General features: G+C 45.5%; 1 protein-coding gene and 1 non-coding gene across 2 annotated transcripts in view; both read left to right on the top strand.

Moving 5' to 3' along the window:
• HSD17B12 (hydroxysteroid 17-beta dehydrogenase 12) overlaps window positions 1–21,431 on the top strand; it is a 183,319-nt gene that overhangs the window by 34,168 nt on the left and 127,720 nt on the right. The gene's annotated exons all lie outside the window — the stretch shown is intronic.
• Window positions 12,975–13,086, top strand: LOC132590334 (U5 spliceosomal RNA). Its single transcript, XR_009556678.1, has one exon. It is a non-coding gene; the product is annotated as a U5 spliceosomal RNA (small nuclear RNA).

The raw sequence follows: 21,431 nt of genomic DNA, 5'->3' as shown, positions 1-21,431 counted from the left end.
TGCTGTTTCTGACTGAGATGGCTTCTCCTGCAGCCTAGTTTAAACTGCGCTTCAGGAGAATCCAGACTCAGGATCTGCTGTGCCACAGGGAGGTCACTCTCTGCAATGCACATATCCTGACTGGGATGGCTTCTCCTGCAGCCCAGTTTAAACCACACTGCAGGAGAAGCCAGGCCCAGGATCTTTGTGCTGCCAGGAGCAATTTTCCTGTCACACAGATTCAGGCTGGGATGGCTTCTTGTGTGGTCTGGTTTAAACTGGGCTACATAAAAAGCCAGTCCCAAGCTCTGTTGACAGAACTGTCAGCCCCCCCCCCCCCCCAGCACAGCTTATCCTTGGGCCATCTTCTGCAGTCCTTTTAAATTTTAAAGACACTGCAGTAGATGTCTGACAAACAGCTGAGAGGTGAGAGCAATTTGCTGCCTCTCTCTGCTGCTTTTGGAGCTACCAGTAATTCCTGAATATATCTGGGATTTTTGGGGAATTTTTTCAATTTTCCCAAGAAAACTCAGATACATTTAGGATGTCAAAATATATGTGAAAAATACCAATAAGGTATTTTCCAGGTATAATTTCATTTCAACTATAGCCGAATGCACACCCCCAACATCAAACATGACTTGTTGCTCAACATTGCTATATGCAAAATGTATCAAATTGTTAAGTGTTAACTGATTCGAGATTCTTCCATTTTTTGTTGGGGAAAGCAACAGTTTCTTTTAAAGTCAGTCCCAAAAAATCCAGCAACCTTATTTATTTTATTTGTATCCCGCCCAACCTCGCTGAAGCAGGCTCAGGGCAGCTCACAGCATAAAAACACTAAAAACAGTTAAAACAATACACATTGTAAATCATACATTCAATAAATTGTTCATTTTATAATTAAAACAATCAACATTTGTTTGGTTCTAGGTCTTGATGTTATACATATTTCAGTTTTTCAATGGTGACGGTATTCCTTCTATGATGTGGGCCCCAGGTTAATTAAAAGCCAGCTGGAAGAGAGTAGTTTTGCAGGCCTTGTGGAACTGAGCAAGGTTCTGCAAGGCCCGCACTTCCTCTGGCAGTTGATTCCACCAGTAGGGGGCTGCAGCCGAGAAGGCCCTTTCTCTTGTGACTTTCAGTTTGGCCTCCTTTGGCCCAGGGATTACCAATAGATTTTGTGAACCAGATCGAAGTACCCTCTGGGGAATATATGGGGAGAGATGGTTCCTAAGGTAGGCAGGCCCTCGGCCATATAGAGCTTTAAAGGTGTAATAACCAGCACCTTGTACCCTTCTGAGAGGGATCTATTTACGTTGTCCCGTATAGGACATCTGAGCTCCCTCTGGCAAGCTTTAATTAGCCAGATCTCAAGTTGTTGGGCGTACAGTGGAGAGGATTCTGTCAACTTCCTCCAGGCTGAGTATGTTGAAACCATCCCAAACTGGTCCAGAAGACAGGCTCAGGACCTCAAGTTCTCATACTGTTTCCAATGTGGTGAGGAGGTTGTGGCGGAGCGATGAGATCTTATCTGCAAAAAATTTCACCAAAGCCTCATCTCCAATTCCCTAGCATTTGGCCTGCCTTGCGGTGGTGTTGTAAGAGTCCAAATTGTTCTAAACAATTGTGCTGGGCATGAATTTGCAGATGCAGTCTTGGCCGCAAAGTAAGTTTTCTTTGTGGCGTTGACTGCCATCTCATAGGACCTCATAAACTCTCTATAAGATGTTCTAGTCGCTTCGTCTCAAGTATGCCACCATTGCCTCTCTAGCTGTCTGAGCCCTTGTTTCAGCTGTCGGAATTCCGGGGTATACTTCGGTGCCAGCTTAACACGAGGGCGCCGAAATGCGATCTCATTGATGGCTCTGGAGAGCCGGCCATGCCAAGATTCAACCAGGCCATCGAGAGAAATGCCAGGGAGCCAGGAATCCCAAAGAGCCATTTGGAACTGCTCAGGGTCCATCAGGCTCTGCGGGCAATTCAAAATATGCTCGCTGCCTAAACGGGTTTGGAACGGGACATCCACACGAGTCTTAAGGGCGAAGTGGTCCGACCATGGCACTGCTTCAGCAGTGATATCGTCCACCAAAACCCCTGCCGCAAAGATCAAATATAGCATGTGCCCTGCCTGGTGAGTGGGCGCTGTAACAAGTTGGGAGAGCCCCAGTGTCGCCATCACCTGACTGGAGGTCATGTCATCAGCATAGACATTGAAGTCACCCAGGATCACAAGCCTTGGGTACTCCAATGCCCAGCCTGCTACCAGCCATATCGCCAACCCCTCCCCAGCATCCCATGCCAGACTGGCACATTCAATGCCATTGATCTCTGGGGCCAGGAGAGTCTGAAAGGAGTAAGCCTCTCATATGAATAGAGCCACCCCTCCTCCCCGCCTGCTACTCTGTGATTGGTGAAAGACTGAGTATCCCAGGGGAGCCGTTTGGGAGAGAGCTACGGTCTCTCCCTCTCATACCCAGGTCTCAGTCATGCAAGCCAGGTCCATGTCCTGCTTGAGCAGGAACTCTTGGAGGACTGAAGTCTTATTTATGGACCTGGCATTGCATAACACCAATGATGGAGGCGAGTAATTCATCCTGACCCCACTACCTGCTACCGTCGGGATGGGACACAGACTGGAAGGGGGCCGAGTGCCTCCATGTCTTGGCCTTCTTCCGTTATAACAATGTCTGTTCCCACTGTCATATCTTCCCCTCTCCAAGAGTACTGGAATCCCCAGGCTGGTCATCCCCCACTTAGAAGTGAGTGTCCACTTTAGAAAGTTTGGGAACCACTGGATTTAGGATACTAATTGATTCCTGTACTAGAACAAAATAGGAATCAATTTCACCTTTAAGTCCAACTTAGTTTTATTCAGAACGTAAGCTTTCATGTGCATGCACACTTCTTCAGACGAGGAATGAGGTACAGTAAGCAGAGCCACATATAGGGGTTTGGAATGCCAAGTGGTACAAAGTTAAAAACCAATAGCAGAATAGTAAAATTAACAAATTCAGAAAACCTTTGATCTGGGTTGAATTAGTGTGGGAAACCATAAAACAGTAACATGTCAGAATGTGAGAATGCCTGTTAATTATTCTATTGCTAATAAACCTGGGTCAAAAAGAAGGCATTTCTTTCCCAGAAGTTTTTCCTGTCCAACTAATTTACCTTTTAACATGTAACGTAAATATATACATCATTCTAATTTGCCATTAGGAAAAAATACATTAAAATATAGTGGAAGAGGGGTTTAATATATGTAATTATTGACATACTCAAACAAGGAATATTGGCTGTTTATCTCATATACATATACATTCTCACATTCTGACGTTACTGTTTTATGGTTTCCCACGCTAATTCTACCCAGATCAAAGGTTTTCTGAATTTGTTAATTATACTATTCTTCTATTGTTGTTTAACTTTGTACCACTTGGCATTCCAAACCCCACCAGCTCTGCTTACTGTACCTCATTCTTCGTCTGAAGAAGTGTGCATGCACACGAAAGCTTATGTTCTGAGTAAAACTAAGTTGGTCTTAAAGGTGCAATTGACTCCTATTTTGTTCTACTACTTCAGACCAACACAGCTGCCTATTTGATTCCTGTATTGTATGTGTTGAAATATGCAAAAGGTATCAGCCCAGATAAAGATTGTTCACTGTTGCGAAGCACTTGTGTGCTTAGAAGACTTGTAAGTGCAATCCTGTGCAAGTATGTCCAAGTATGTGTGATGAGCCTGATGGTGGCCCCTTTAAGGGACAGCGCTCCCCAGATGTGGAGAGGGCGAATTTAAGCCCTGGGGAACAGGAGGACAGGGCTGGTGGGTAGCGCAAGTGGTCAGGCAGAGGAAAGACGGGTGCATGGTTGTATGAGAAAGCAGAATAAAATGCATAGCAAGCAGATCAAGACTCCAGACTGCGCTCTTTTGTTGACAGTATGCATATACAGAATTACAGCCTGGATCAAGCCCAGCTGAACAGTGGCTTTGCTTCTGAGTAAACACGCATATGTTTATGCTGTTGGCAAAGTAGGGAGGGGTAGGTGCTTCTGTTTTTGCATAAAGTCTGGGCTCCCCCTCACCCCCTATGGTCTCTGTGCTTCCTTTCGGTGATCATGCAAGTGCTGTACAATCCAAACACTGTAAAATGCCTAGTTTTGAGGTTTTGTCTCTCACACTTCCTTCAGACCAAAGATCTGAGGCGGTGCTTAATTTTTTTCCTGTAGAAAATGTTCCATTTTTATACATTATTTCATAAAATTAGTAACAATGAGTGCCAGTGCCAATAAAATACATTAAGCAAGTTTGGCAGTTTCAAGATTGTAATTAATGTTTTACAATTGATAATCCATAGGAATTACATGAAATAATAAATTTGTTGTAATGATCTGTAAGCTTGGGAGGGTGCAGAAATTCACATAACAATCCAAATTAAAAGTAAAGTTATAAATTCACGTGATCGGCTATGTGGTCAGATCAAAACAAAAACTGAAATCCAATCTGTGTCTTCTCTCACATGGTGGAAGGGATATTGTAATTACCAATCTGGTATGGAACTAACAAGTAATACTACAGTGGTGCTACAGAGAGTGGCTATGAAACTGAGGTACCCCAGTGATCTCCATGACAGAGAGGTGAATTAAATTCTGTGGAAAGAAATGAGCTGACGGTGACACCCGTGATGCATCATGCACAGTTCTTTAGGAGTACTAAAATTAATTTGTCAACATGTTTCTGTGCCTTTGGATTTATCTTGAGTTTAAACTATGTTACATGTTATATTGTCATAAAATTTTACTGATATTAGTATAAAATTCCACATAAAGCATTGTTTGAATATAATAATTAGGCCAGATTTGTACTTTTTTCTAACTGAAGATTTTAGTTGAAGTATTTGTTGGTGATGGGGCATAAAAATAACACACGTCTGTAATAAATATGTCAAATTTTCAAATTCCTTTTGGGGGGGGGGGAGGGGAGATATATTTTACTGTTCCAGGTGCATTTCACATAGGGACTGAAAACTGGCTACTGCCTTGTTGTTTGGCCTTTCCCTGGTTAGAAAGATGTGCTTAAGTCATTGAAATCTGTGGCCTTAAAGGTGCATAACTAGCCTCACAACCAAGTGTAGTCTGGCCCAGGGGATTTATTCCTCAATATGAAAAACATTGGCACTCCTAGTGTATAAGCAAACGTTTTTGTAGAAGGCTGTAGATAAGAGGAGCCCTGCTGGAACAGACTAGCAGTCCATTTAGTCCAGCATCCTGTCTTACACAGTGGCCAAAAACAGGGCATAGAGGCCAAGGCCTTCCCCTGATGTTGCCTCCTGGCATTGGTATTCAGAGATTGACTGATTAGTGTTTAAAATTAGCTAGTAATTTTACAATATTGTTCTGTCCTGTTCTGACTTGTTCTTAGATATTTAGTTCAGTCTGAGCATTTTATCAAAGTTGTGGTTGAGTAATAAGTTTTTTTTAGAGCCATAAAAAATCTCTGTCCATGGATGTAATGCATTATGGATAGGCATAGCTCCAAACACCGAACTAAAATCTGGCCTGGACTTTGCCCAGTTCGTGGCTTGGACAGTTTGTTTCGATGTCATGTATTGATCTGACCTGGAAGTCTCTGAGCTTCTTGGCTTGGCTTGGCAGCTCTCATACGCACTCAGCAAAAAAAAACCCACCATGGAGTTTTGTGCTGAAAAGCAGGTGTGAGTGGGATTTTTTCAGCTATCGAGGCAACAGTAATGACCATCTGAAGCTGACAGGCAAGTCTGATTTCCAATGACAGATGGGAGGGATGGAGGTCGTTCCTGTCCTTTGTTTACATTGGGTATTTGTGAGTCTTGTTCTGCTTGCACATATGAAGAATTTCTGTTGGTGGACCTGGGTTGGAGGGGGATTTACTGGGGTGGATGGGTGGAGAAACCTGTTGGATCCCCTGGTCACTATAAAAACTGCCAGAGTAATTCTTATTCAATTCTTATTCCCCTCCTGTCTCCTTTGATGTGATACGTGGGAATTTTTTTGCTTTTACAACACATTTTTGTTTTAACTTTGCGGTTGCCTGTTTCAAAACACCCAAGTCACCCCACTACTTTTCTGGGTTCTGCAAACTGTCCTTTTCTCTGCTTGCTAGTTGTGGGGTTCCCTTTCTGCTTCTGCCCAAAGTCTCCCCTCTTTTCTTCCTGGGTTGCTTGAGTCTCCTCTGCCTTTGAGGTTTCTCTCTCTCCTCTGCCACAGAAGCTCCAAACTTTTGGGGTGGTTTGCAAGCTGCCCTTTCTCCGGTGGTCTGGTCAGTGGGTCGGTCCGACTACTGGGTATAGGCTCCTCCTCCTCATCACAGGGTCGGGTCTTCCAATTGATCCGGAGGGGGGAGTGGCCTATACCTCCCAGAACTCTCCAGTTTTTTCCCGGCCCTGCATGAAGCAGGACAGTCTTCTTCCGAGCGCCTTCGGAGAAAAGCGCAGAAGATCCGGACGAGCAGGAAAACGAAGGCCGGGAGCGTAGGGGTTGGTCCCCAACAAAACTGGCAGAGGGGCAAGCTGCTAGGGCTACTCGCAAGTAGACCCATTTGTCAGATGGCAGAACCCTCTAGAGCTTCGTTTCCTCGCTGACGCGACCGAAACAGAGCAGGAGAAAAGCCGCACAAAGCCGCGTGAGCCCGAAAGCTGCAGCGCGTGACGTTGGAAGGCAGCGAAATGGCGGCTAGCTCACAGAGCAACTCTCCCAGTGAGTTCGACCTGCCTCTTCTGTCAGGAACTCTGACCCCTCAGCAAGAGGCTCAGAATCCCGACCTTACAGGGGAGGATGCCAAGGCAAATTTACTGCAATGGCTTAAACAAGAAATGTTGAAAGAGTTGGGGCAGGACCTCCATCAACGTCTGGACTCCCCTGCTTCCTCGATGAAGCAAAAGAGACAAGAGGGAAGGAAAAGAGGCAGAGATCCCAGCCCTAGTGACCCTCCGGAAGGACGACCCAAGGGCAGGTCTCATTTAGGCTTGGATTCGCCTCTCCTAAGTTCGGCTGAGGAGTCGGAGTGCTCTGATCAACAGTCAGATAGGGAGGAAGGCGAACTTTCAGATGAGGAGGAGCAGCCTGATACTGTGCAATCTAGGCTTTTCCCCCTTGAATACTATTCAAAGTTGCTCCCTAAGGTTTTGAGGACCCTTAATTTTGTGGCTACTCCTAAAGAAAATGAGGAGCTAGATCCTGACCTTCCCACAGGCTCAGGGGAAATGATGCCAAAACTGAGTAGCGCTCAGACAGGGGTTCCCTTCCCAGCTGCCTTTTTTGCTATGGTCAAGGCAGAGTGGGAACGGCCGGCTAAGCCTAAGGCCAACCAGCAGGTCCTTTCTAAACTCTATTCCCTAATTCCACAGGCCACTAAGAGGCTAAAGTTGCCAATGGTGGATGACCCTGTGACTAGTCTGATCTCTAATTCGGTCCTGCCTATGGACGCAGATGGTTTACCCAAGGATCCATGTGATAGGAGAATAGAGCAGGCTTTGCGCAAGGAATTTGAGGCGACAGCCTGGGCTATCAAAGCAGCCACAACATCCTCTTTGTTTGCCAGAGCAATGTGTACGTGGGCTAATAATTTAGCAGCAGCGGATAGTGGAGCTCCTAAGGAGTTCAAGGACGAGCTAAAAAAGATTGCCTTATCTGCTGCCTTCGTGGCAGATGGCTCATTGGACACCATGCAGCTAGCGGCTAGAGCCATGGCATGTGGCGTGGCGGCTAGACGCAACATTTGGCTTCGTAATTGGGGGGTCGATACTGCAGCCCAGGCTAGGGTGGCAGCAGTACCCTTTAAAGGAGCCTTGTTGTTCGGAGAGGGCCTAGATAGGTATCTCATTGAGAACAAGGATAAAAAGAAGGTTCTACCCTCCAAGGGTAAAGAGACAAAACAGAGGAAATCGTTTCCTTCCTTTCAAGACCCCAAAAAGTCATCTAGACCAGGTCCTTTTCGTTCCTTTAGAGGAAAGTGGCAACAGAAGGGGCGTGATTCCAAACCCTACTATTCTGGGAAGTCAGACCAGAGTTCTAAACCCCTTTCAAAAAAAGGGGGATCCCAATGACTATGCCTCTCACCAGCCGACCGGGAAAATAGGGGGTCGTCTCTCTTTGTTCGCAGACACCTGGAATCATTCGATTCAAGACAAGTGGGTACTGGAGGTGGTGGCACAGGGCTACGCCATAGAGTTCCACTCCCTCCCCCCCCAACACTTTCGTGGGGTCCCGCGGAAGAGGGATTTGATTGCTCACAGAGCAATGCTGTCGGCCATTCAGCACTTGGAGGATATAGGGGCGGTGGAGCCTGTCCCAATACCCCAACAGGGTTTGCGAGTTTATTCAGTAATATTTTTAGTGCCAAAGAAGAACGGGGAGTTCAGAACCATCCTGGATCTGAAATGGCTCAACAAGTTCGTTCTAACGAAGCATTTCAAAATGGAGACCCTACAGTCAGTATTGCTAGCCATTCAGCCACAGGATTTCCTAGCTTCCTTGGATCTATCCGAGGCTTATTTACATGTTCCCATTCGGGAATCGCACAGAAAATTTCTGCGTTTCTCCTACGGGGGGAAACATTTTCAGTATCGGGCCCTACCATTCGGTTTGAAGTCTTCGCCCCAGGTGTTTACAAAAATTCTGGTGACCCTGGTGGCGGAGCTGAGACTGCACGGCGTGGCCCTGTTTCCTTACCTGGACGACATTCTGGTGAAGGCGGGGTCATACCAACAATGCCTGGAGGGCATTCAACAGACAGTGACCATGTTACGCTGTCACGGCTTCGTGGTGAACCTGGAAAAGAGCAATCTTCTTCCCTCACAGAGGCTAGTGCACTTGGGGGTGGAGATAGATACAACTGTGGACAGAGTCTTCTTGACCTTAGAGAGACAAGAGAAGTTCTGTCTTCTGTTACAAGGGGTTCTGCAACAACGCAGGGTGTCGGTTATGACGCTAGCGCAGTTGTTAGGGATGATGGTCTCCTTTCAGGATCTACTTTTTTGGGCCAGGTTCCACACTCGACCCCTGCAGTTGTTCCTCCGTCCGTTCCAGGACATTATAGGGAACAAAATTCCCAAACTGGTGACATTGCCGTCAGAGGTGACAACCCAGTTACAGTGGTGGCTGGATCCGGTTCGCTTTCTTCTGGGTCATCCGCTCCGCGAACCCCAGAGGGTTTGTATGACCACAGATGCCAGTCTATGGGGCTGGGGGGCTCACTCACAGGATCAAATGATCCAGGGACAATGGGAGCCCCACGAGATGAAGCGCAGTATCAACTTCTTGGAACTCAGAGCGATTCGACTAGGGTTGCGAGGGTTGCAGGCAGTCCTGACTGGTCGCCATGTCCTGGTGAAAACGGACAACTCAACAGCCAAAGCGTACGTAAATTGACAGGGAGGAACCAGGGTGAAATCTCTTCATGCTGAGGCGAAGGTTCTCTTTGAGTGGGCGGAAGCCAATCTCCTGTCGATCAAGGCGGTTCATGTTCTGGGGAAGGACAACCTGTTGGCGGATTGGCTCAGCAGACGTTTTCTGGACCAGACGGAGTGGATGTTGCACAGAGACACCTTCAGTCTGATAGTGGACAGGTACGGTCCAGTGTCGGTGGACTTGTTTGCCACGGCAGAGAATTGTCAGGTGGACAGGTTCTTTGCCAAAAACAGAGACGCAAAAGCAGAAGGAACCGATGCGCTCAGTGGCGAGTGGCCAGCGGGACTACTGTATGCCTTCCCGCCCATTTTTCTATTGCCCAGGGTGATACAGAGGGTGGTGGAGTTAAGGGCAGAGATGGTGCTGGTGGCTCCTTTCTGGCCAAGACAGTCGTGGTTCCAGGAACTTCTGAGGTTGTCGGTTCAGCCCCCTTGGCGGCTGCCGAGGAGGGACGACCTTCTGACTCAGGGCAACATGTCACATCCTCAGCCAGACCTGTTACAGTTGACAGTTTGGAGGTTAAGAACATAAGAACATAAGAGAAGCCATGTTGGATCAAGCCAACGGCCCATCAAGTCCAACACTCTGTGTCACACAGTGGCAAAAAATGTTATATACACACATACACTGTGGCTAATAGCCACTGATGGACCTGTGCTCCATATTTTTATCTAAACCCCTCTTGAAGGTGGCTATACTTGTGGCCGCCACCACCTCCTGTGGCAGTGAATTCCACATGTTAATCACCCTTTGGGTGAAGAAGTACTTCCTTTTATCCGTCTTAACCTGTCTGCTCAGCAATTTCATCGAATGCCCACGAGTTCTTGTATTGTGAGAAAGGGAGAAAAGTACTTCTTTCTCTACTTTCTCCATTCCATGCATTATCTTGTAAACCTCTATCATGTCACCCCGCAGTCGACGTTTCTCCAAGCTAAAGAGTCCCAAGCGTTTCAACCTTTCTTCATAGGGAAAGTGCTCCAGCCCTTTAATCATTCTAGTTGCCCTTCTCTGCACCTTCTCTAAAGCTATAATATCCTTTTTGAGGTGCGGCGACCAGAACTGCACACAGTACTCCAAATGAGACCGCACCATCGATTTATACAGGGGCATTATGATACTGGCTTTCTTGTTTTCAATTCCCTTCCTAATAATTCCCAGCATGGCATTGGCCTTTTTTATTGCAAACGCACACTGTCTTGACACTTTCAGTGAGTTATCTATCATGACCCCAAGATCTCTCTCTTGATCAGTCTCTGCCAGTTCACACCCCATCAACTTGTATTTGTAGCTGGGATTCTTGGCCCCAATGTGCATTACTTTGCACTTGGCCACATTGAACCGCATCTGCCACGTTGACGCCCACTCACCCAGCCTCAACAGATCCCTTTGGAGTTCCTCACAATCCTCTCTGGTTCTCACCACCCTGAACAATTTAGTGTCATCCGCAAACTTGGCCACTTCACTGCTCACTCCCAACTCTAAATCATTTATGAACAAGTTAAAGAGCATGGGACCCAGTACCGAGCCCTGTGGCACCCCACTGCTTACCGTCCTCCACTGCGAAGACTGCCCATTTATACTCACTCTCTGCTTCCTATTACTCAGCCAGTTTTTGATCCACAAGAGGACCTGTCCTTTTACTCCATGATTCTCAAGCTTTCTAAGGAGCCTTTGATGAGGAACTTTATCAAAAGCTTTCTGGAAGTCAAGGTAAACAACATCTATCGGGTCTCCTTTGTCCACATGTTTGTTCACCCCCTCAAAGAAATGCAACAGGTTAGTGAGGCAAGATCTTCCCTTGCAGAACCCATGCTGAGTCTTCCTCAATAACCCGTGTTCATCAATGTGCCTACTCATTCTGTCCTTGATAATGGTTTCTACCAACTTTCCCGGTATTGAAGTCAGACTGACTGGCCTGTAAGGTTGAGCGGTTGCAGCTCGAGGAGCTAGGTTATAACAAGAGGGTGGTGGACACTATGTTGGCATCACGTAAATTCTCCACTAACAGTGTATAATACCACCTGGAAGGTTTTCTCTTCGTGGTCAACCCAGCGGGGGTGGGACCCGATGACGGTGAATGATAAAGGTGTTCTTTGTTTCCTACAGGAAGGGGCAGACAAGGGGCTTTCCACTAGCACACTACGACGTCAGGTAGCTGCCATATCTGCTATCCAAAGGGTGCGGGGGCGAAAGGCCTTGTCATTGCATCCGCATGTTAGATGCTTTTTGAGGGGTACTGCACTTCTTAAACCTCCACAGGTGCACAGGTTCCCCTCGTGGAAGCTAAATGTAGTGCTGAATGCCTTGTGTGGGCGTCCCTTCGAACCCATGGCTTCTTGTGGGATTAAAGAGCTGACATTTAAAACGCTTTTTCTAGTGGGCATCACCACGGCACGGAGAGTGTCTGAATTGAGGGCCCTTTTGGTTGACAAGGAACTCTGTGTTTTTCATAATGAGAAGGTGGTACTGAGACCAGACCCATCTTTCATCCCTAAAGTTAATTCTGTTTTTCATAGGTCTCAGGAGTTGGTTCTCCTGAATTTTTGTCCCAATCCTAAGTCTCCCAAGGAAAGGGAGTTGCACTGTCTGGATGTTAAGAGGGCGCTTAGCTTTTATATTGAGCGCACAAAAGACTGGAGAAAGTCTGATTCCTTGTTTGTTTCTTTCAGTAAGAGGTCACAGGGACGTCAGGTTTCCACTTCCTCTCTTAGCAGATGGCTGCGGGAATGTATTGTTCTGGCCTACAAGGCCCAAGGTCAAACCCCTCCAGATGGGATCACGGCTCATTCTCTGAGGGGTGCTGCAACATCAGCTGTGTATAGGTCCTTTCCGTCCTTGGAAGCTGTGTGTAAGGCAGCGACTTGGAGGTCGGTGCATACCTTTACCAAGCACTATAGGGTAGATAAGTGGGCTTCGGCGGAGGTGGCCTTTGGGAGGTGTGTGCTGCAGCATGCACTCTAAACAGGGAAGCTGGTCCCGCCCGGGGATGTACAGCTTTGTTACGTCCCAGTAGTCGGACCGACCCACTGACCAGACCACCGGAGAACGGAAGATTTGTATCACTTACCGTGAAGCTTCCTTCTCGGTGGACTGGCAGTTGGTCGGTCCGGCCCGCCCTTTGGAGGTTGAGCGGCTTCCTGAGTTTTGGAGATGGATTCTGGAGCTGGTTTCCTCTCTTGGAATACGTTGCAGTTTCTATGTTTTGCAATGCTCTGTTTCAATCTTCCATTTGGTATGGTGTATTGAAGCATAATAAAACTGTTCTCCTCGTTTACTCGTTTTCTGTATGTGAATGGGGAGGTTTTGGAAGTTATTCTTCTTAGGGGGATGCGGCTTGGATACAACTGGAGAGTTCTGGGAGGTATAGGCCACTCCCCCCTCCGGATCAATTGGAAGACCCGACCCTGTGATGAGGAGGAGGAGCCTATACCCAGTAGTCGGACCGACCCAGTAGTCGGACCGACCCACTGCCAGTCCACCGAGAAGGAAGCTTCACGGTAAGTGATACAAATCTTCCGTTTCTCTGCCTGCTGACTGTGGGGTTTTTCTTTACTCTGGTTTCTCTTCAGATCGCATGTTTTGTCTTTTACTAAAGGTTTCTGTGGAGAAGAACATTTATGAGTGTTTCGTGAATTTTTTGAGGTCAGACAAAAGCAGATACGCTACTTTGATAAATCAACTAGGGCCAGGCAGCTACAGGAGGAAGACCTGGCTTTATTGCTGACACCAGAAGGGGTAGGCAAGTTCGATCTGAGATGGACTGGGCCGTTCAAAATACTGAAAAGTTGTGGCAATGGAAACTATGAAATAGGCTGATCCTGCATTGAGCAGGGGTTTGGACTAGACAGCCTAAGTGGCACCTTCCAACTCTATATGATCGCACAACTGGCAAAGTAAGTCTCCTCCATCCTATAATTATGCATTTGATTTTTCCTATTAAGATTTACACCTTACATTTATCTCTGTTGATATTCATTTTGTTGGTTTTGGCCTGTCAGAATCATCCTATATCTTGATTCTGTCTTCTACTGTATTTGCTCTCCCTCCCAATTTAGTATAATCTGCAAAGTTACTGAGATGTTGAATAACACAAGGCCCAGGACAGATCCCAGAAGCATTCCACTTGTCACTCCTTTCCAAGAGGAACCATTAACAAACACTCATTGGGTGTAGAACAAAGTAGAAGTCCAGTGGCACCTTTTTTTTTTTTATAATTTAAATTTTTATTGAAAATTTTTTTTTTAAACAACCTTGCAATAACCAACAATATGCCCCAACATGGGGTCTACAACATTTCCTTAAATGTACCGTCACATTGGATATTGTCAGCAGGTTTTAACAAGAAAAAAATTACCTCTCAAGAGAAATTTACAGATCGAGATTCCACCAAGCTATAGGTTACATCAAGTCAAAGCTAATAAATCATAATATTCAGATATTTAGCTGGCATTTTCCCAAATATAGTGTCGGACCTGTTTACGTATTCAAGGAAGCCGAACCATTTTTTTAAAAACCAGTCTCCTGTTTTGATGTTATCCAACATAGATATAACAGTAGTTAGTTTGTCCTGTATCAGGACGTCCCACACTTTCGTGCACCACTTCTGTAGTGGAGGGGTATCTGGGTGTTTCCAGTGTGATGCCAAGGTAATTTTAGCAGCAAGCAAAAGTAAAGTAACCAACTCCTGTTTCAATGTTGACAGCAATTGATCAGGCCATAGATTCAAAAGGACCACTGCCGGGGTACAAGGAATTTCTACCCCTACTATTTTTGATATCATTTCTAGAATAGACTTCCAGAAATCAGTTACCTTGGGACAGTCCCACCAGCAGTGGAAAAATGAACCTGGATGCCCACACCCTTTCCAGCACCGAGGGTCAGCCTTTGCCTTTGCCTTAAAGAGATTAAGAGGAGTCATATACCATCTAGCAAATAACTTATAATTTTGAAGACGAAAATAAAGGGATTTGGATTTGAATAAAGGTGATGTCCAAAGCTGGCTCCATTGGTCTTCATTAATTGAGATTGCACAGTCTTTCTGCCAATTATTTAGATGAGTGGATGGGCATGTCCATGATTTTTGGTTTAAGAGAATATAAATCATAGAGATAACTCCTTTTATGGTGCAGTTACCTGTCTTAATTAATTTCTCGACCGGGTTTAGTGGCCTGTTATGCATTACAATGGGTACTATATGCTGTAATGCATGATGTATTTGTAGATACTGGAACCATGGAATGGTGATTTTAAATTTACTTTCTAATTGAGTGTGTGAACACAATTTACCATTCAAAGTAATATCAGTTAACTTAAAAATATTATTCTCCCTCCAGACTCTAAATTGAGTTATGTCTCTTCCCGGGGGGAACCAAGATTGCCCAAGGAAGGCCATAACTGGAGAAGAAGCTGGTGTAATAGTGTTCCTCCATTGATCCCAAAGTTGGAGGGTAAATTTTAAGAATGGGTTTGAGATTTTAAGTTCCTTTCTGTCTGCTCTCGAAGCCCAAATATATTCGTGTAGGAGTACACTGCGCAAATCTGCCTTTTCAATTTGGACCCACGCAGGTAGGGCGTATGGTGATGCGTAATACACGATGACTCTCAGTTGTGCCGCTATAAAATATTTGTCCACTAATGGGGCAGCCAGGCCTCCCATATTACATGGTCTGGTTAGTAAGGAAAGGGCGATTCTAGGTTTGCGGCGGTTCCATAGAAAGGATGACCACAGTGACTGCCAACGAGCAAGCTCTTTTTTGGGGACATTAATTGGTAGATTTTGAAATAGAAAAAGTAGGCGTGGTAGCATGAAGGATTTGAGAAGGTCAATTTTTTCTAGTAGAGAGAAGTTAAGTTTGGACCAAGCCGATATAGTAGAAGTCATGGAGCTGGCCAAGGGACCATAGTTGGCTTGGAATAGGTCCTCAAGTCTTAATGGAATCTGAATTCCAAGATGCCTCCATGATTTGGAAACCCATTTGAACGGTTGGGATGATTTTATAAGTAACTGTAAGCTTTCTGGAATCTTGATAGGATAAATTTCCGACTTGGTAAGGTTTATGGTGAAACCAGAGTGTTTACCGAATTTTTCTAGGTTTGCTTTAAGATGGGTCAACGAAGAGAGGGGATTGGTTAGATAGAACACCATGTCATCTGCGAATAGGCTTATTTTAAATTCCGACTCACCCACTTGAATGCCGGATATTCCAGGTGAAGTTCTAGTAGAGTGTGCGAAAGGCTCTACTGAGAGAGCAAACAATAATGGGGAAAGGGGGCAGCCCTGTTTGGTACCTCTATGTAAATAGAGTTCCTCTGACCTAAAAGAGTTCGTGAGAATTTGGGTTGATGGGGCACTATATATCGCCGAAATGGCTTTACAAAAGTTTGGGCCAAAATTCATGAATTGGAGTAGGGTCTTTAGGTAGACAACCTCCACTTTGTCAAAGGCCTTCTCTGCGTCTAGTGATAGAATCAGAGAGGGGGCCGGAGACTTTTTTGCCATATGGATCAGATTTAGCTATTTACGGATGTTATCCGTGATGGAACGGCCAGGCATGAAGCCTGCTTGGTCAGGATGGATATATCTCGTGATGATTTTTTTTAGCCTTTCCGCCAGCATAGTAGAAAAAATTTTAAAGTCGTGGTTCAACACTGATATAGGGCGATATGAAGCAGGATTACACTTGTCTTTGCCTAATTTGGGAATTAATATCGTTCGTGACTCCCGCCAACTAGGGGGTAGTTGACCCTCCTTAAGGACCGAATTGCAAGTCTCTAGAAGGGGAGTTAATAATGAGGTTTTATATAATTTATAAAACTCTGAGGGGAATCCGTCCCTACCAGTAGCTTTGTTGTTCTTGCTTTTGGAGAGAGCCGCAGATAGCTCTGTCAAATCGAATGGTCTATCAAGAAAGTCTGCGTGTTCTATAGAGAGGGTTGCATCGAAATTAATTGATCTTAGATAGTTCTCAATGTTCTGTCCATTGGGTTTCCCAGATTCGTAGAGCGTCCTATAATATTCAAAGAAGACTCTTGATATTTCCTTAGAGGAAGAATGTAGTGCACCCCTAGAATCTCTTATAGCATGGATGGATTTAGTGGGATTTTGTTGGGCAATACGGAATTTCAAGTATCGAGTTGATTTCGAAGTTTTTGTTAAGTACCTATGATTAAGGTAAAGGGAAGACTTCTGAATCGAGGAGGATTCAAGTAATTCCAGTTCCTTCCTGATTTGGTCTAATTTTCTTAGGGTTTTGTTTCCCCCATATTTTTGATGTCTATTTTAGAGTTCTGCAATGCGGGCAGTTAGATCTGCTATGGTTTTCCTACGAGCCTTATTACAAGCGGATGCGATAGAAATAAAGTTTCCTCGCATGACTGCTTTGAAAGCGTCCCAGATAATTGTTTGAGGGGCCCCGCAATCAGTGTTGAACTCAAAGTACGTCTGGATTTGTTGTTCTATCTTCAGACGTATGTCCTCCCTAGACAGCAAAAGCCTATTTAGAGACCAGTTAGGACCCTTTCCATCCGTGTCTTGAGCTGACAATTCACACTGCAATAGTGAGTGATCGGAAATGTTTCTAATGTCAAATTCAGCGTTTGATATGCAATTAATTAGAGATTGGGAGACGAGTATATAGTCTATCCTTGAGTAGGAATTATGCACAGGAGAAAAGAAAGAGTAATCTCTAGTTTTGGGGTGTAAATTTCGCCACGTGTCTATTAGGTTGAAGTTATTGAGAATCGTACCCAAATTTGAAGGTGGAGAGGTCTGACTCCGTATAGTTTTATGTTGGCTGGATTTGTCTAGAAGAGGTTCAACCACCTGATTAAGGTCTCCGCCAATTATTACATTGCCTTCCTGAAATGTATGCAGCTCAGAGAACGTTTTATTAAGGAAGTCATTCTGACCAGAATTAGAAGAAGAAGAAGAAGAAGAAGATATTGGATTTATATCCCGCCCTCCACTCCGAAGAGTCTCAGAGCGGCTCACAATCTCCTTTACCTTCCTCCCCCACAACAGACACCCTGTGAGGTGGGTGGGGCTGGAGAGGGCTCTCACAGCAGCTGCCCTTTCAAGGACAACCTCTGCCAGAGCTATGGCTGACCCAAGGCCATGCTAGCAGGTGCAAGTGGAGGAGTGGGGAATCAAACCCGGTTCTCCCAGATAAGAGTCCGCACACTTAACCACTACACCAAACTGGCTCTCCAGGGGCATAGATTGAGGCTATTGTAGTAGGCTTCCCGTCCAGAGTGCCTTTGATAAAAATGAATCTGCCCTGGGGGTCAAGTTTTGTTTGAGAGCAGACGAAAGGAGTGTTTTTGGAAATTATGATAGCTACCCCTCTTGCCTTGGAGGTACCAGGAGCCTGGAATGATTGGACAAACCACCGTGACTTGAGAACGTTGATGTGCTTCTCCTTGATGTGGGTTTCCTGCAAGCATACAATATTGAGTTTTTTCTTTTCCAAATAATTGGATATACGTTTTCGTTTTATGGGGTTATGAAATCCTCTACAATTCCATGTAGCTATTTTGATGTGATCGGCCATTTACTTCTATTACAATTCACAGGGAACAATTGCCCTGAACTTAAATAACAATTAATAAATAACTAGAACTTTTAACTTAATCTACCTCCTCTCTCAACTCTGGGGGGGAGTATTGTATACCACAAATGAAAAGGTCTTTAAAAAAGTTCCCTCCCCCTTTACTGAGTTCCAACACTCTGACCCCTAAACGTAGGGTCAACCAACAAATGAATTAACTATTAGGGTCTCTGCCCAACCTTTTTAACAAAATAATAATACTAACAAAATCAACTACCCCACTAATGGGGAAGGGTTCCACCACCCCTTATATAAGGAGGACAAGGGAGAAATACACAAAGTACCCCCTCAAGGTGAAACTACTTAGCTTAACAAGGGGAGCAATAAGTATTATTGATGTAAAACACACAGGATGAGATGAAACACCGTCGCCGCCCCCCTGTGGTCACATATTAGAACATCAATCCAGGCTTCTCCAGTTAACAAGTATGGTCAGGAACAGCAAACGTTATGACCTCACTACCATTTAGCTCTTTCAGAGGAATACATACGCTCAAAACTCCTCTACCCTTTCATAAATGTTGAACAGATAGATACGTAGCCATAAATACAAGAGCTTGTAACTAGTAACACAGAGCCACAAAAACACCACACAGCGAAATAAAGTACAATCAGTTTCTCCCTCCCTCCCTCTGACTTAGAGTGAGTTACTTAGCATTGTAACTAATTCACAATCTTCTCCAACTTTCCTGTACCATGCATATCTCGTTCATACTGTTACATAAAGAGGAAGGATAGAAGACTACGCAGCACACACATCCACACCATCCCGCCGCTCCACCATCACCCAGCCACCCGCACTCACTTTCAAACTTCCCACCAACATCCCCCTCAATATCTCACTCACTCCTCACGCCTACATTCGCTTCTCATACCCGTTGCTTATGAACTAACAATAGACTTCAAAACAGTCATGGTTATAGGTGTAGTAGCAATAGCAGACTGCTGTGGGCACTAAACGATCTCTCTATGGCGCCGTTGAGCCGTCTTCTCCAGCGAGGACATTAGCAGTTTTGGCGCCAAAGATAAACGTACTCTGCAAACTGTTTTAGACAAGAAAAAACAAGGACAAAACCGTTCAAGATCCAGATGGCATATTATCTTCAGCAGCGTTTTCCTTTTCCAGGGCTTCTTCCTCGGCCGGAGAAAGCTTGATTGCTAAGGAGTTCAGTAAGGCCTTCCCGGTTTTGATGTTGTAAGCCTTTAATAGGGCGCCATTTTTGAATACTAAAATGTCGGACGACGGGCTCCACCGAAATCTGATATTTGCTTCATGGAGTTTTGAAACGAAGGGCTTGAGTTTCCTTCGTTTTGTCAGGGCTTCAGGAGGTAGGTCCAGGAGAGTTAAGATTGATTTTCCTTTGTAGGAAAGTGTCCCGTGAAGCCTCACCTCCCTTAATATCATGTCCCTTGTTTTTGAGAAGACGAAGCTTACTAGGATATCTCTTGGCCTGCCGCGCTTTGCTGCCGCCATTGCGCCGAGCCTTTGTGCCTTAGCAATCGCGATTGGAGATCCCTCCTCCATTTTTATAGATTTGTTCAGCCATTTAGTCATAAAAATAGATAGATCTAAGTCTCTTTCCTCCCCCTCTTCTATTCCTCTAAATTTGAGGTTCGCAGCTCGAAAACGGTTTTCAAGTAGAGCAATCCTGTTCTCGAGCTGTAGCTCATGCTTTTTCATTGCATTGACGTCTTCTTTTAGCCCCAACGCTCCCTCTGCTGCTTGCTCCGCTAGCTTGGCGGTGACTGATAATTCTTCAGAGAGTTCTTGCACCCGGGATCGTATGGGTTTCAAGAAGTTTTCCATAGCCTCAGTGAAAAACCGATGTATATCGGACTTCAAGACATCTAAGTCCCTTTTACATAAAGGGGCTTCTTGATCTTCAAGTTCCTGCCCCGGTCCCGGGGAAGGAGGGTTACTGGCGGCCATATTAGATGCTGATCTGGTTAGAGGGGGACTCACTGTTTCTGCTGTTTCTGGCCTGAAGAAGTCGGCAACAGATTTTCTTCCTTTGGAAGACGATTTCTTTTTGCTTTTAGTTTGCAGTCCCATCAGAAGGGTTTCAGCAACGAAGTCTGGAGAGTTTAAACATCCGATTTACAGGGGGTGGTTCGGGAGCTACTTCAGAACATGTCCGCCATGTTCCAGCGACGCTCCGCCCCCCCCGCACCTTTTAAGACTAACAAAGTTTTATTGAGAATGTATGCTTTCATATGCATGCATACCTCATTCCTTGTCTGAAGAAGTATGCATGCATATGAAAGCTTACATTCTCAATACAACTTTGTTGGTCTTAAAAGTGTTACAGGACTCCTACTTTGTTCTATTGCTTCAGACCAACACGGCTGCCCACGTGGATCTACTCACTGGGTATAATCCGTTAACCAGTTTTATCAGTGTTAAACAGTAATAGAATCCAAACTATATTTTACCAACTTGTCAACAAGAATATCATGTGAAACTTTATCAGAAGCCTTACTGAAATCAAGATAAACTACAGCATTCCCCTGAGCCCTCAAAATAGTAACTCAGAATATGAGATAAGCAGGGCCAGCGCGTGGGAGTAGGCGGGGTAGGCGGCGGCCTTGGGCACTACCCCGCCTGGGGGCACTGTGAGGCGCCCCCTTACTCCCTTACACTCTTTGGAAGCTTCCTTGGAAGCCTCCAAAGAGCGTAGTTTCTCAGCAGCGGCCGGGCACCTTTAAAACACTGCGCTTTCCAAAGAGCGCAGTGTTTTAAAGGTGGCCGTCTGCTTTCGGGTTGAAAGCAGCCAACGGCGCTTTCAAGGAAAGACGCCCCTTGGCCATTTTCAACCCAAAAGCGGCCAGGTGCCTTTAAAACACTGTGCTCTCCAAAAGTGCAGTGTTTTAAAGGCGACTGGCCGCCTTCAGGTTGAAAGCAACTGGTTGCCTTTTAAAAACTATGCTCTTTGGAGGCTTCCGAGAAAGCCTCCCAAGAGTTATCAAAGGTTTCAGGAGTTATCAAAGATTTCCCAAGAGTGTAGTGCAGGGGGAAGGCGGTGGCGTGGCAGCACTCTCATGCGCCACCCACTGCTCTCTAGTTCTCCTCACGATGATGTCAGTTTTAGTGATGTCATCGTGATGCGTGCATGCATAGCGTGTACAAAAAAAAAGGAGCTGGGGGGAGCGCAGCTCCTTTAGGGCCGGCCCTGGAGATAAGGTTAGTCTGACATTACTTGTTCTTGAGGAACCCACTCTGGCTCTTAGTAATCACAGCCATCCTTTCTAAATGCTCAAGGGCTGGCTGATGATTTGTTCTAAAACCTATCTAGGTATGTAAGGCTCATGGTTGGTAGCTGCCTGTACCCTCTTTCCCCCTTAAAGATGAGGACAACATTTGCCCACCTCCATTCTTCTGGCAACTCACCTGTTCTCCAAG

This window comes from Heteronotia binoei, chromosome 21, assembly GCF_032191835.1.
Source record: "Heteronotia binoei isolate CCM8104 ecotype False Entrance Well chromosome 21, APGP_CSIRO_Hbin_v1, whole genome shotgun sequence".
Lineage (NCBI taxonomy): Eukaryota > Metazoa > Chordata > Lepidosauria > Squamata > Gekkonidae > Heteronotia > Heteronotia binoei.
This window is presented reverse-complemented; position numbering and strand designations above follow the sequence as displayed.